We start from the raw sequence: 17,176 nt of genomic DNA on the forward strand, positions 1-17,176 counted from the left end.
AGAACCAGAGAAAATACATTCACCCTGAAGTTTCAACTAGTACCTGCATCCATATAGATATTTTTATTCTATAAGGAGTAAAGAGAAAAGAAAAACAGCAACAACATGGAGCATGTGGAAGATTTTATAATAGAAAAATAAGAGAAGTTGTAAAGGATAAGCATCCTGGAGAAAAGGAGCTACTACAAGAAACAAAAGACAATTTGAGACTGCATATGCTGTGTGTCCTCAATGAAATCAGTCTAGTAAGTAAGACACAAAAAGTTAGATTAAGGTGGAGTTGTCATAGATAAGAAAATATGGTAGGGAAAACCAAAAGCACAAAAGGAGAATGATCTGTATTGACTATGTTAAGAGGAGACTTCTGTATTAGAGACAATAAATCAATAAAGAAAAATTCAGTTAATCTTTCAAAAAATAGGAAAAAAAAACTTTAGAAATGCATTTGCTGTGGAATATAAGCACTCCTCTAAGTCTTTGAGAGGTCAGTTATACCAAACATAAATAAGGAAAAGGATAGGTGCGATTTATAGTGAGAGGTCTTCTGCTCTGCAGTGTTTTCTTGACATGCCATAGACTCGGGGTCAGCAAACTGAGACACAGTCCAGATTGCCACCTGTTTTTGTAAATAAAGATTTATTAGAACACAGTCTCACTCATTTATTTACCTACTGTCTATGGTTGACTGTATATTACAGCAGCAAAGTTGAGTAGTTGTGACACAGCCCATATGAACCAGAAAGCCTAAAATATTTACTCTCCGGCTCTCTATAGAATATGTTTGCTGAACTCTACTCTAGACCACTGGATACATAGAAATGTTACTAAAGCATCAGATCCCTGAGTTTTTACGGCCTTTATGTGTCATTCGGTTATACACTTCTTACAAAGGCATCTAAGGTGTTTGTTACCTCTTTCTCACCAGATTCAATCAGCATTTCACCAATGTAGTAGATAAGCATAATGTCCTTTTGAATTGTAACAAGGATTCTTTTGTCCAGCCATTGTTTTCTGTGCTGGACGAATGGACATATTTGATGAAGATGTTTGAGGAACCATCACTATCTGCAAAGTTTTTGATGAAAATATTTCCAGGGATGTAAGTAGTTTGGGTTAAATTCTTGTGATGGGTTACTTCCAGGGGATGTCTTCAGCAAAATGGTGGAATAGGAAGCCCTATACCCTCCTGCTGCCTACAGAAACTCTGACTCAACAATACATAAACCAATTCCCTTGTGAGAAATCAGAAAACATGTCAAGAGGCTCTTCCACCCCAGGTGAGCATGAAACCAGCCACATTAAAGCATGGTGATCTGAAGGAAAATTCCAGCTCCTGGCTTCTTCCTTGGGAGGGAAAAAGAAAACTGAAACATCCATCCAACATTTTGACCTGTGGGATGGCAGAAAGGCTGCCCAAGGGATTGGCTTCTGTTTGGCCTGAATCTAAGCACTGACAGGAAAGGGTGCCAGGTTGGGGGCTACTAAGAATAAAGGTGATGGTTTGGACTAGCATTCACTCAGTAGCCATAGTACCCCCTTTCCCCCCTACTACTCAGCATAGAATAAGAAAACCCTTGTTTCTCCCTGGAGAGGGAAAGAGTTGGCACCTAAGTCCAACATTCCATCTTTTCAGGGGGCTTCCAAGGGACAGTTTCTGTCGTTCCTCTCTCAGAGCACTAATGGTATCCTGCATACTCGAGGTGCCTGGGGGCCACTGAGAACAACAGAGTGGGGTGGTTTGGTGCCATTCCAGGTTTTCTCATTTAGAAAACTTGAAGACTCTATCAAGGAATAATCTGAAAATGTAATTAACAAAACAGTCCCATTTACAATCGCATCAAAATGAATAAATGAAGGAGACAAAAGAGTTGTACACCGAAAACTACAAAACATCGCTGAAATAAATTAAGGAAGACACAGACACGTGGAAATACGTCCTGTGTTCATGGATTGAGAGGTCTTAATACTGTTAAAAATGTCCATACTACTCAAACTGATCTATGGATTCAACTCAAACTCTATCAAAATCCCAGTGGCATTTTTTGCAGAAATAGAAAAATTGATCCTAAAATTTACAGAGAAACATAAAGGACGTTGAATATCCAAAATAATCTTGAAAAAGAAGAACAAAGCTGGAGGCCTCATACTTCTTGACTGCAAAACAGATTACAAAGTTACAGGAATCAGAATGTCACCCATGCCTGCCCCGAGAGCTAAAGGGATCCTTGCCTTGATTTATTTCTGTGTTTGTTTCAGAAGCACTCAGTATTTGACAGAGGTGTTTTGCAGCTGTGCTTTAAAAAGTATGCAGTGGTCAGTCACCCTGAACTGGCTCTGACTTGACCACAAGAATGTACCTGTGCAGATGAGACCTGGAGGTGTCCAAAAGTTACCTTTGCTTTATTGGCATGCTAAGATCTCCACCCAAGGTGGGGGGATTTGTAATCCACTACACACAATTCATTCATGCCCAATGCAAAGAAATGTCAAAGACTGCCCATGCCCCCAGCTGCCGCTAGAAGTCTCCGCCTCTTTCCTAGAGCCCTGATGACATGTTTGCCTCCAACCCCTCAAAATTCTCTTGCTCCCCTCCCTTTGGAGAGAAGGTATTTTTAGAGCAAAGCTCTCCCTTCTCCATTCCTTGATCCATGAATAAAGTTTCTGCTCTGCTATACCGAACCTGGTTTCATTCGATTGGCATTTGCGACACCAAGCAAAAGACCCACCGAGGGGTCACAGATCCACTGGGGATCAGTAACAAAAACATATAGAACTGGCATAAAATAGACACATTAACCAATGGAAAATAATAGAGAACCCAGAAACAAACCCCAGTCAAATGCTCTTTGATAAGACTACACAATAGGGAAAGGACAGTCTCTAACAAATAGAGTTGGGAAAATTCGATATCTGTGTGCAAAAGAATGAACTTGGACCCTTATCTTACACCATCACAAAAATCAACTCAACATGGATTGCTTAAACATAAGACCTGAAACTACAAAACTCTTACAAGAAAACATAGAGAAAAGCTCTCTAATGTTGTTATTGGCAAGATTTCTTGTATATGACATCTAAAGCACAAGCCACAAAAGCAAAAATAGACAAGTGGGACTACATCAAACTAAAAAACTTCTGTGTGGCAAAGAAAATAACAGAATGAGAGGGAGCCTATTCTGGGAGAATGGGAGAAAATTTTTGTAACCAGTATATCCCATAATAGGTTAATATCCAAAAATAGATGAATATATTTTAATATATTTATAAATATACACATATTTATAAATATATTAAAATATATTAATCTATTAATATATAATAATAAGGAACTCCTAGAACAATAGCAGTTGTTCAGTAGTAAAAAAAAACAACTTGATTTAAAAATGGACAAAGGTCTCAGAATTGGAAGAGAGGCTATGATTCTCTGTCATGAAGCAAAACTGTTCCCTTTCCACCAGACCTTTAATTTTTTGCTTATATAGATTCTGAATTTGTTAATTTCCTAATGTTAAATCATTTGTCACTCCTGGGATAAACTCAACTTGGTCATAAATTATCATACCTCTCATATCCTGCTAGTATCTTTAGAGTTACTTTCATCTATGTTCACAAGTGAAATCGGAATGTTTTTATTCACAAAATGATCTTGTCAGGTTTGGTAGCAAGGTAATGCCAGCTTCATTATATGACTTGAGTAGTTAGTGTTCCCTCTTATTCACTAGAAGAGATTGTAGAGATTTTGATCTTTTCTTAAATATTTGACAGAACTCTCTGGAGAATCTGCCTATGCCTTAACTTTTCTTTGTGCCTATATATTTGGCTAATTCAGTTTCTCTAATGGTTTAGGTCTATGAAATTTTCTGTTTTTTGAATTAATATCGATGTTAATTTTTCTGAGAATATGATCATTGTATTTGAGTTTAAAACTTACCAGAATGACATTTTTCATACCATGTTCTTATTCCCTCTTAATGTGTGCAAACATCTACTGTCTAAATAGTAAATTCTGCTATTTAGTCATCTCCCTTCTTTATTTTACTTAATTTTACCACAGTTTTGTCAATATTATTAGTCATTTATAAGAAACAACTTTTGACTTAGTTGACCTCCTCTATTATTTTAGGTTATTTTCTGTCTAATACATGTCTCTTCCTATTTTTACTTCCTTTCTTCTGCTTTCTCTATATTCACTTGGATGTCTGGACAGTTATTGAGAAAGATTTAAATATCTCTATTCTTTAATTCCCCTTGTTGCTAACTAACATTTACGAATTTGTATAATACAAATGGTACCTAGAAGAGCAATGCTAATGTTTAAAAAAAAAAAAAAAAAAGCAATCCAAAGTATGTGGCTCTCTTTTTTGTGATTTTGGAAGTCAGGAAGGAAAGGCAAGCTGCCGAGTAGTAGACTTTTGTTATGCAGACACATATTTCATTGCAGGCTTGCTTGAGATACCTTGGAAAGCATTCCTGCAACTAGAGCTTATAACTATAGTAGATTTGGTTGGAAAGCCTTACAATATCACTCTGTGTTAGCTTCTTTTTGTTGATTTGCTTTTTAAGTTCTATCAGTGATATTGCAATGTAGCCTAGTTAGAACAGGTGTCTCTGAAGAGGCACCCTTCATAGTAGATCAGATGATAACCTCAAGTCCCTCCCAAGCATTTCCTATTAAGAGTTTTCAGCCAGGCAATGAAAGTGAGCTCAGGGGCAAAAATCAGATTAGGATGTGGGGCTCTTAGTCCATTAAAGGTAGAGTAAAAGAGGCCAGTAAATTAAAGACCAGGGTATTTAAGAATAAGAAATCTTTTGATGAGATTTTTGTTTATGATTACATGCAGACAGAATTGACTAGAGAAGCCCACTAAATTTTTGTAAGAAATCGTATTTCCAAAGAAATACGAGCTACCTACAAAAGCTTGTCATTTTTCTAACCTTACAGCAAGACTCTGGCCTCAAATCTGTACCATCAGAATGTGGGCTGCACAAAATATCCAGCTTCTAAAAAGAATGTCCTCTCCGTTGTTTTGATTATGAAGGATAAGGACAAGGAAAATCTCCCAAAGGACAAAACCAAGGACCTACAGCGACAGTATCCAGGGTCGTTGTAATGAGTTACCATATGCATTAACCAAGGAACTTAATTCAGTGACAAAACAGATTTTTCACCACTCTTGCCTAGTGGGATTTGATGGTTGCTATAGTTCAGTGAGTAGTATGAATTTCCAATGCTTCTTCCCAAAAGAGAGTTTTAAATGCATTTGTGCTATTTATTCCACCATTTTATATTGATGTAGGGGTGGAAAAACGTCTTTTCCTTTTATATTTTAATATCGTGAACACGATGAGCCGTGTCAGGAGGAATTGTTATAAGGGAGACAGTTCCAAAGTTGCATCCGTTTCAAAGTCCATCTCCGAGTGATGTGCAGTCCTCTCCGTCAAGTCTTGGTGCGGCTCCTTATGTTGTGGTTTGAAGTGTGGGAAAAGGGACTTGAACTTTCAGGGGGGAGATAAGCAGTGGACTGTGGCAAAGACTGATAGTTGCCCCTTAGATAGCCATTCTACCCTTCTATAGGAACAGACTTTCAGTGAGGCATATGGCTGCACAGCTGTAAAGACAATTCCCAACCTCTCTTGCACCTCTTGTGCCTGGGCCAGTGGGTTCTGAGTCAAAGTATTCATGACTTCTGGGTGTACCTTTAAAAGAAGCATCATGCCTGCTCCTTCCCTTTTTCACTACCTTTTCCCTCTGGTTGACTGAACGTGAATGGCTTATCAGGAGCTTAAGAGAGGTTATCTAAGATTGGCAGGTATAAAATTAGGATAATTTAGCAACAATAAATAAAGGGCCTTGGTCCTTGATACAATAAAACCAGTATACAAGCCCTAGACCATTTATTTTGGACTGCTATGTGAGGGATATACAAACTTCTATTTTCGCCTTCATTACAAGAAAAGAACCCGTATCGTGACTAGTATAATGCCAATGGAAGTAATTATGATGTCAGAGAGTATGTAGCTGAAAAGTTCTTTATTCTTCTTTCCACACATTTAGAATTCTAGTATTTGAACTTTGAGCAGCATTGGAAGCTATTGATGAAGGTAAGCTCTGCTCCCTTTTGAGGTGCAGTAGATACAATGTAAAAATCCCCAAGATTATTCCTTATAGTACCGATACGTCCACCGCATTTCTTTCCCTGGCATTCAGAGATCCCTGATGCTATTTGAGTTTATGTTTTAGTGGTTATTGTAGTTACTGCTTTCTGCCTTACCTCCCTGAAGTTAGTAAAATCTTTATAGTCCTCATGGCACTCAATATGATAAATCACATCATAGTCAAGCTATCTGGGAACTAAACCGCTGGCATTTAAGATAATAAATTCCACAGCAAAGCCCCTTCCTCATCTCCCACTCATCTCTTTTGCCTTCCTCAGTTTATGACTAGTTGGAAATAATATTGCTTTGGTGTTGAGATTGCAGAGGATACAGAAATTCAAACTGTATGGTAGTTGATAAAAATAAATTTTATCAAAAAATGAGAAAATGTCTTCAGCTAATGAACATCAGATAGCTATAGAAAGATAATCTGGGTACTTAGCTGGGAGATGAACGCTTAGATTGCTGTACTAGACCAGCAGAAGAAACCTTATTTTTTTCTTTTTGGATTTTGTATTACATGTAGAAATTCAGAACTCTTGCCCTGCAAAGGCCTCCCAAATGCATTTTAATACCTGATGATTTTATGTGGTTTATTCCCTGCTTCCAAGAACGTTTGCACTTTTTAGGTAGATGAACAGACTGAGTTGCATGGCACGTACAAGGTCATATTTTGAGTCGCTAGTAAAACCTGGACTAAATTTTTGAACCGTTGTTCAAACCAGTTTAGTTCAATTTTCAGTACATTGTATATGCCGGGAATGTTTCAATACTTTATATGGAAAGTTATTTTGCAGGACTCCCTGATTTTCACATTTTTCTTAACCTGTTTTTTAGTTGGCTGTGTTTTTCTTTTCTTTTCTTTTTTACTTAGTCTAACCTTTTCGCATCACTTTTTTTGCCCCTCAGGTGTGCGTGTGCATTGTCTGGCTTATCACTTTTGAGGTACGTGCACATGGTAAATTCAAACGGCTGAAACTTACTGAGCAACGTGAAGTGCTGTAAAAGAGGAAAGACTTAAAGAGATTATTCCTTACACTAGTAAGCCTAGATGGATCCTTTACCGATGTGTTCTTTGCAGATGTTATGTAATAAATTTAAGGGGCTATTTGTGTGTGATAAATTAAATGCAGTAAGTCAAAATGAGGCATTCACTTCCATTTAAATAAAGTGAAAACTCATTTTATAGTCAGCTTGCTATAGAATGGATAATATTAGGGCATCAATCCTCTTTTTCCTGAGAATACAGCAACATATCTTGCATTTTCTTTGCTATCATACTTTTTCAGGATTTGGCCATTCTGAAAAAGTAGCCTGATGATAAGCTTCTCTTTATTCTTTCCCCAAATTAAGCTTTCTTTCTGCATGCTTTCAAAGAAAACACAGTTCAATTATTTTCCATCTCTCTTCCGTCATTGCTTGAGGAAAGATATATGGTCTCAGAAGTGCCAGTCAAACCAGAAAATGAAGAGTTTGCCAGTACCTCAAGGGATCAATCAATACTGTCCACCTTTGCAAGTTGATGGTATTTTGAAGTAATTATAAATAATCATGTTATTAGTAGTAATACTATTATTATAGAACTGTCCAAACAAATCAACATGATGAGCCTTTCTGACACCAAATACTTGCTTTATTCTTTATCTGTTCCTGCCTTTCCAATAACCATTCAACCACTATTTAGAAGATCTACTTCTATGCTTCTCAGCTCTATTTGTAAATAATAATAATAAGTTATAAAACATTTCACCACTGATAAGCGAAGTGAAATTCATCACTTTTTCCTGAATCTGAGTCTGCTACCTTTTAAATTGCTATCTCATAGTCCTTTAAATCACTTAGGCTAGAAAACTTTTGAATGTACTATATTCTTTTGGCATATATATATGTATAAATATATATGTATGTTGTGTGTGTGTGTGTGTGTGTGTGTGTGTGTGTGTGTGTATGTGTATATCCTCTCACTGACCCCCAGGCTTTATCCTGGTAGTGTGTGCTGATTTCCCAGAATTCTTTTCCCTCATTATATTAATTATATAAAGCTCAGCCAAATGTATGTAAGCCTCGTGTATGATAGAAATATACAAGATCATAGAAGGATTCAACCCCTTTTTCTCATCTTACAAAGGTAACTAAAAATAGGTCCTGTAGTTTCTTATATCCCTTCCCCATTAGAGCTTCTATACCTCTAGTTCTGGCTGTTGCAGCTCCTGTTCTGACTTCCAAATTATTCCTCCCATCTCTGATTTCTTCCCACTCTTATCCATTATCCTAGACACCGAAGTGATTTCAAAATGCAGATTTGACCCTGCCCAAACCCACGTTGCTTTCAGTTTCCTTAGCATGGTACTCGGGTCCTTTACCATATGACCACGGCCTACGTCATCAGCCTCATCCTTGTCACTCCTATCTGTAATAGAGGTACTTTTCTTTGAGGATATCTGTTTGGGAACCTATTGTGGTAAAGAGAAACCGCTAAGACCACTCTTTTGATTCTTAAATTAATAAAGTGCCCTTCTTCTTCTCCCATGAATGCCCATTCAAAAATTAAACTAAAATAAGCAGTGTGCCAAATTTTAGGACATCTTCAATACCATGGACTTGATTGTGGCAGAATCATCTAGATCAACTGTTTAAGATACCATAAGTATATAAAAAAAATGTTTCCATTTTGAAATTTGGGCTCAATATGTTTTGGTTTTTTAATTCCATTTTAAAATTCAAAGAAAGTAACCTGTGTTAGATGCTCTTATTCAAGAAATACACATGCACACACACACACACCTTGTCAATGCTTTGTTGCCCTAATTTTTTACAAAGTTATTCAACTGTGACTACATTAGTTTAGATAATTAACTTGAGAATGCCTTATTTGGCATAAATGCTTTAAGTATAATATTACACAGAGCTATTTTTTCTCTCTGTTTCTCTAGAGTTTGGCTTTAACCATGGCTTTAAAAACACTAGGTTTTTGGATAAATTTAGAACTAAAAAGCCATCCACGAAGTTGCACTGGACACCTCTGTTTCTCCAGTGTCCAGCACAATGTCACATGGGAAAAGGTACTCAATTGACAATTCTGGAAGGCAAGTGAATAATGCAGACAGAGGTCAACCAACACATCGACTTTCAATCAACTGATCATTTACTGTGTGTAAGGCATAAGGTTAGGTCCATGGTATCTAGAGAAGCATAAACTTATACATGTAAAGAGAATTAATGGCAAGTGCCCATGTGAATGACACAGATATCCACCCATGAACGATATAATAGTAATAGTAAAAAGAATGATGATTAATATTTATTGAGTGTTTCCTACATGCCAGGATCTGTGATAAACTCTTCTAGGCACTGTATCATTAAATCTTCATAGAAGCTTTGTAAGGCATGAACTACCATTATCCCCATTTTGCAGATTGAGGATTCAAGAAGTTATATGTACACTTGACTTGATCCATCTAGTAAGGGGTAGAGCTGGAACTGCCTTTTTCTGAGCTTATAACTTCATAATGCTCTAGAGGTAGTGTTTACTTCTGTCAGTGGCATCACTAATATGGTGAAATTAAATGATGAATAGAATCAAATATATTCACTATGAAATAAAATCTTAAAAGAATTTTTTTAGTATATCAGAGCACAATTAAGACATAGCTTCTCTGTGTTATCAGCTCATAGGAAAAGGGAGTTTTTTCCAGGGATTAAAGTTCACCTTTGGTTAGAATTGGCACTCAGCCAACCTTATTTCCACAATGTTTTGAAGTCTTGATGTATTAAGATATAAATAGCTAAACATTGATAAATGGAGTGTGTCATATGCTTGAGATTTCAAGTTTTAAAAAGACTTCCTATATAATTTAAAAGGATATAAAAAAAATAAAGCATTGCTCCTTAAGACTACAGAAGTTACCATGGTACATTTCAAGTCATAATTCCAAAATAGCATCAGCACACATGATCGTGTTACTAATTGAGTCCATAGCAAATATGGAACAGGGTGCACACATAAAGATCTACTTTGATAACTGAAGTCTATCTTGAATAAACAGCAAACAATGTATCTTAAGTTGTCATTACTGTGGTATTCAAATGAAAGGATATTCGTGAATATTATGCAAATTTCAAGAAACACATTCAAAATGCAGTTTAAAAGCAGTGTGGAAAACATGAAAAGAGTTCTATTTCTTGTTTTCTTAGCTGAGTTAATCTGCTCGTATTTCAGAAATCTAATATTTAAGGACGAAGAAACTGGCAATTTACTTGTCGTTGGCACAGATTTAACGACGGGAAATTCCTATAAATATTTTTAGTCAATTAGGGTTGGCCAGGAAGTTTGAAAATTCGCCATACGAATAGAACAATTCATAGGGAAAAAGACAAAGAAAATGGATTTTGAAACCGTGAGACAGTACGTAAATTAAAGGGATAAAATAAAGGAATATGAGATTCATTCATTCATTCTTCATTCATCCAGTAGGTTTTGATCAAGCACTTTACTGTGTGTAAGATCCAACAATGGACAACAGCCTCTTCCCTCACGGGCACTTTCTAGTGAGAGGTACAGAAATTTTAAGACTGATAGTCTAATTCATTATTTAGCTACAATTATGATAATATGTTTTAAGGAGACATTAGAGTGAACTACGAGTATAATAGGGCTTGATTGAGTGGGTGCAAGAGAATGGGGACATGGCAGGCACATCAAAGAGATTCGTTAACAAAGCAACGTTTTGGTCGAGGTCTGAATAATTAGGCCAATCAACTAGTGAATGAGGCAGAAAGGCAGGTAATTCTGTGGTGTGAAGTACATGCATACAGAACTGTGGTGGACATGACTTGGGATGGAGTAATAATGATAACAAAACGTCTAACGCTGGTATAGTGTTATCTGTGTGCCAGACACCATGCTAAGAGCCGAATCTGTATTTCCTCTTTTACTTCTCATAGCAACACCCTGAGGTCAGTTTTATTATTATCGAATTTTAAGGATAAAGAACAGGCAGAATAACTTTCTCAGGATCATGATACTGATCTGTGGTAGATCTGGTTTGAACTGAGGTCATATGATTTCAGAGACTGCACTCTTGGTCACTGTCTACCCAGATTATACGTTCATCTGTAATTGTCCAGCATCTATGTGAGTTTCTCTACCAAGCTTTTTCATAGTGTCGTAAGGTAGTTGTTGCAGAATGGAGTACGATTATGGTCAGGTGAAAAATGCTGTATTTGGAAGCAGTAATACATGGTGGCTGAGTTTACTTTGGAATCAGCCAGGATTTGACTCCCTTCCTTTCTCTCTGTGTGGATGTCGGGCAAGTTTTCTTCAGCGTTCCAAATACCAATAAATAGCTACAAAATTGGGATAATAACGATGCTGTTATCACAAGCTTGCTGTGAGGTTTACATGAGAAAATAAATGTTCAGTGTATCCCTGGCACAGAGTAATTACTCAGTATATGTTAGCTATTATTATTAGCAGAAAGAAAGATTGATAATGAATGTCAGAGAGGACTTTGAAGGCCTTGCATGAGAGGCTGAATGTTATAAGCAGCAGGAAGCCACTGACATTTTCTGAAAAAGAATAACTTGAGCATACCTGGTAAATTATGAGTGACAATCTGTAGTTTACAAAGTGTTTTTGAATAGATTACTTAATTTAATCCCCCTTAACCTCAGAGGGGTGATATTTTGATTGTTCTACAGATCAGCTAAAACTTAGAGTCTTAAATGAGGTATCCAAGCGCTCACGGGACTTAGTGGGGTAAGTGTGATTTAGATTCAGTACTTCAAATAAAAGGTCATTGTGCTCTTCATCATACCACAGCTTACAGGTGATTTTAAAAGACATTGTAAAGAGGTTCCATAGAAGAATTAAGGGGCAAAGCTGTTTTGATTATTCTGAATTTGAAGTGGAGAAATTATTATTTTTTTAATTTGAGAATGTTGATGGAAGGAACATAGGTACCTGGTGAAGGTTTGAGAAGCTGGGAACTACGGTGTTGGTCCCATCTCTGCCACTTCTTGGCTTTGTGACAAGTCATAGACGAGTCACTTAACCTTAAGTGGTTGTAGGTTTCTTCAACTGAGAAAAGGAAAATATAATCCCATTTCTTGGGATTTTCCAGTGGATCGAATGACACACCTTCCTCCCCCCAAAGGCCACAACCAACAAAGCAGAAAACTCAGGAAAAACACACATGTATTATTGTCACTTCTCATATAAAATGTTTCCATTCCCGACCATGAATTTAAAATTTTATAGGAAAAATACAGTCAGAGCCACGGGAGTTGAAAGAGAATCTGTCAAATATTTTTTTATTAAAATGAAATTAAATATCCAGAAAACTAGGTTTTCAGTGACATTTAATACATGTTAACCCATTGATATGGCAACTCCACGGTTTTCCGTTTACTGACCCGGCTCACCAGAAACCTTTTGGGTGCCCTCTCTCTTCCAGTTCAAACTGCGAACCTACAGACCTGTCTTGGTTCATTGCACGTGTCCTATGTATTGGGGGACATTTTTCCAAGTCTAGTCCTTTATCCAGATGTTAATGAATTTTTTGCTTTTATGGCTTTGCTTTCTGTGTCCCATCATGTTTCCAGACATATCATCAGCTTCTTTAGGGAAGCAGGAGGAAAATTCTGAGGTTCTGTTGTATTCTCAGCTTCCTTTATGATTTGCAAGACCCCTTGAGATAGACTTTTTTTTGCGGTGGAGGGGTGGGGAGGGTGTGAGAGTGGGAACTTTCTACTTATTCCCTTCTTTTCCTATTCCAGTCTTAGGATTTCCTCCCCTTCTCATTATCCCCAACTGGTTTTATACCTGATTCTATCTGATGGAAAAATTGGAGATGTCTGAAGATGTCCTCAGATATAATGCCACACATTACTAGAAATTTCCATAGCATAACTTACATTTCTGGAGTTTAGTATAATAACCACCAACATATTGTAAGCCTTTACAAAATTACTGCTTGAAAAGAAAAAAAGGGGACTCTGACCTGTAGAACTTTTGTAAAAGCTAGAATGTCTGAAATAATTTACCTGCTTGAAAGAATAGCTGTATTAAGAATTTCCCTCCCCCCCCATCCCTTTGGCTTAAATGAGATAATCTGATATTTTCCTACACAAGATCATAAGCAGCTAATGTGGAAAAGCTCCATGTGAAAAAATATGCCAAAAGTGCTGAGATAACATTGAAATATGTTAGAGCTTGGTTTTGTTGGAGTGTTAGAGACAGCACTGTTGTATATATTCTTATCAGCCACGTGATAATGTAATCTATATGATAGAAAAGCAGTCAGCATATGAAAGAATTTTACTATTCTGCAAAGGTAGTTTTGATTTGTGACTTTTTTTTTTTTTTTTTTTGCCACACCAGCAATAACACCACTTAGAAACTTAGAACACTAGAATGAGAATAAGTATTTGAAATCACATAGTCCAATATCCTTATTTTATACAGGAGAATGCTGGTCTCAGAGGAGAGGTGAAGTGGTTGGCTAAGGTCACAGTACTAGTTAGAAGCTCCAACTAGCACCCTGACCTACTAATCCTGGTGCAGTACTCCTATGTTAATCCTTATTTTTTCCTCAGTGTGCTCCATGTTTTGCACACCTCAAAGCAGAAAGACTTTATCTGGGATTGGGCTTTTATGCACAGGCAAGAGCAAAGCAAGAATCTAGCCTAGCCCCCAACACATGAGTCAATCTCAAGCAAATTGATATGTGCCAACAAACAGTACTATTAAGAAAGGGATGTTTTGTGGACCAAAGAAATGACCTTCACACATGTGGAAATAGAAGCAGTGTTGAATGCACTGTAAGATGGAAGAACAAGTGAATTATATATAAAGATAGTTCAGATTGATTATGGCAGCAAGAGACTAGTCAAGGACATTCACAGGCAACCTTACTAAAACATTTCTCTATCGTTCCTCGAGAAAATATTCCAAAGCTGGAAGAAAACGGCATCTGGGTAGAGAACTCCTAAACCATCACATTTTGTCAACTCCATTGCTACTAAAACCCACCAAAATTTAAAAACTTAAAAACCAGATAAATATGCTAAATAGGGTTCATGTGACATTACCGTGAAATAGAGGCAGCTCAGATGATGAACGCAGGGCCAGATTACAGTTTGAAAATCTGCATAATGAATGCTTTTTCATATTCACCGCCAAAGCAAAGGGGAGAGAAAGCAATGCCAAACTGAGGAAGGCTTTCCCAGCAGAATGTGTGAGAGGAATATGCTGAGTGTAACTGCCAAGTTTTATGGCAGGGGCTGAAGGGCACTGGGCAGTCATTGTGAATAAAGAGTGACATGCTATTTTAGAATGTGCTCTCATGGGAGAACACTAGCTGGAAGGTGGAGGGCTGTCTTCACAAACGTAAAGAACATTGAATGGATGTTATATTGAAAACCTTGAAATCAACTCCAAAGGATACCCGGAATGGTTGTCCTTAATGCTTATGTTTTCCTCCAACATAGATACCTTCTCATCGTAAAGCAAATGATAATCAACCACCAAAGGCCTAGGAAGTAATGTGTCATGATCAAAAGTCAACCACTGCCTCACTGTCCTCCTGTAAATTAACTCACTGAAGGGGAATTTCTTACAGGAAAGTTTTTCAGCACCCTCATCCTATAGTTATCCATGACCACTGAAGCCTGTCTTGTGTTTATATCATCACAAGCAAAGTCACTCAATAAATAATGGAGGAAGAGGAAACAGGTGAAGAGTAAGGACCACCTGTGATGACAGATGAGCAAAGAAATCACCAAGACAACTGAAGGGAGACACAGTTGAAAGAATGAAAGGGCTTTACTTTTCGCCCTGGAAGCGCACAAACAGTTTCTGTCTACCACCAGATGTTCAGTGGAGTCTTCCGTGTTTGGGAAATGACAGTAACTCCGTTCTGGTAAAACCGCCTTCCTGATCATCGTGTCTCCATAATCAAACAAGAGAGAAAGAGCTGCGTTTAAAAAGACTTGTGAGAAGCCAGCCATGTAGAAGTCACTCATGTAGATACAGGGAGATGAGGTACGTGAGACTGAGGTGAACATATTAGCTGGAACTATAACCTAGCCCTGCATTTTAGGGAAGGGCTCTTTCATACAAGAAAAGGAAGCTATGCTTTAAGGACTATTTAAGGCACCCCATGGCCATGGGTGGAGGATAACATTATTTAAGTTAGGCTATCCAGTCTATAAAAATTTATACAAAAGGGTGCTCTAACCTTAAGAAGTGTTTTTTCATGACTGGAACATGCATATCAGACTCAGCAATGACTGTTTTACTTGGCTAAGAGGGTCCACGTCTGGAGGGGACGATGAACAATAACTGTCCTCTCTATTTATAAGCTGCTCAGCATTTTCATACTCTGTACATTGTTTTATAATCATCATTAATAATAATGGACTAACCCTTTTGCACAACATAAAATGAATCAGTTACTTGCTTCAATCAAACATGTTCATATATTCAGAATTTTAAAGAATTTCGACAGATTCTGTTGATTTTTTTTTTCTTGTAGGAATGCAAACTTAATACTGGGCAGCTGACCAGAGGGTTTAGGTAGACTTGGCGTGTGTAGAGAATCGACAAGTAAAACTTTGTGTTCCATTTGCAAATGACCAGGTATCTCTTGAGGGAGAGGGACTCCAGATGACAAAGTTTATCTCAAGGCAATACTCCAGGTTCAGTCAAGAGGCAGGGCACAGAGTCCATCATTCTCTTGTGACGTGGATTTAGAGTGAAAAAATAGTCAATAGAAACCAAAGAAAGTGACTTCACTATGAGCTCTGTGGAATAATTGTTCAGGTTTTAGAGGGAAGGGTGAATGAATTACAATCTTTTTCCCTCTCCAGAATTCAAAGCCAGTTGAAAGACAGACACAAGAAGCAAAGATTTAAAAAAACAAACCAATAAACAAAACCCTTTACTATGAACCAAACATGGAGTGGAAGACAAGATTTCTAGGTGTAGCCAGAGGGCCTTACTGAGATTTTTAACTGATCAGTTAGGCAGACTTACCCAGGCAGCCCCTGGCTGTACTGGTCCACTGCAGGACACCCCTGCAGGGCAGTCCACTTGCTGCGTTTCAGAGAACAGACCAGAAAGCAGCCTCACAGATGATTTGACAGGGGCTGAGCCATACAGTCCCACTTCCCTCTGCCAAACTCATTCAGCAAACAGTATACTTCTCTTCCCCAAAGGAGAGAAAATGTGTTGGGGGCATGGGGAGTGGCATTGTATGTGCCAAGCTTTCCTTCCCAAGGAAAAGTGATGAGTGGGGAACACGTGGTCCTACGAACAATTGTTTGTTCATAGAACACAGGGTATCAGCAGCTGAGGGGCTAGAAACAAGAGGAGATGATAGAGACAGTGCTCTTAGGAGACTTAATTCTCATGGCATTTGGTATAAATAACTGTCACATAGGCCCCAGCCAACAGTGTCAGGGTTTCATTTTACCCCCAGATATGGCCTGGAAGATATGGTGCTCACCCAATGTCCACAGTACATGCTTAATATTAATAAAATATAAAGTTATATTACAGATACTTTAAACCTTATAGGTAAATAATTATATGCAATTGGACAAACACTGTAATCAATTTTATGGTATGCAGGTTACTAAGTTAATTAGAATATCAGTTATTCTGAATATTTCCCCATCCCATTTCAACCATTTTGAAACAATGAGAGTTATTTGATTGAATAAACATTTCTCTTTAGAGATCCATTATTTTCCAGGCACTGTCTTGATAACAGACACAGAGAAATGAATTAGATAATTCCTTGCCCTGAAAAGTCCATATCACAGAGAATTTACAGACATGTAGCTAATTAGGTACAACACAACAAAAGTGCATTGATAGAGGCAGTGCAGAAGTAGCAAAAAATAGAGAGTGTTCAGATCTGCCAGGACCTCAGGCAAGGCTTGGATCTGAGTCAAGGGTGAAAGTATTCTTTAACAGGCTCCTGAAAAATGAGTGAGATGTCACCAGGTGGGCTTG

The sequence above is a fragment of the Phocoena sinus genome, chromosome 13 (genome assembly GCF_008692025.1).
Source record: "Phocoena sinus isolate mPhoSin1 chromosome 13, mPhoSin1.pri, whole genome shotgun sequence".
In the NCBI taxonomy this organism is placed as follows: Eukaryota; Metazoa; Chordata; class Mammalia; order Artiodactyla; family Phocoenidae; genus Phocoena; species Phocoena sinus.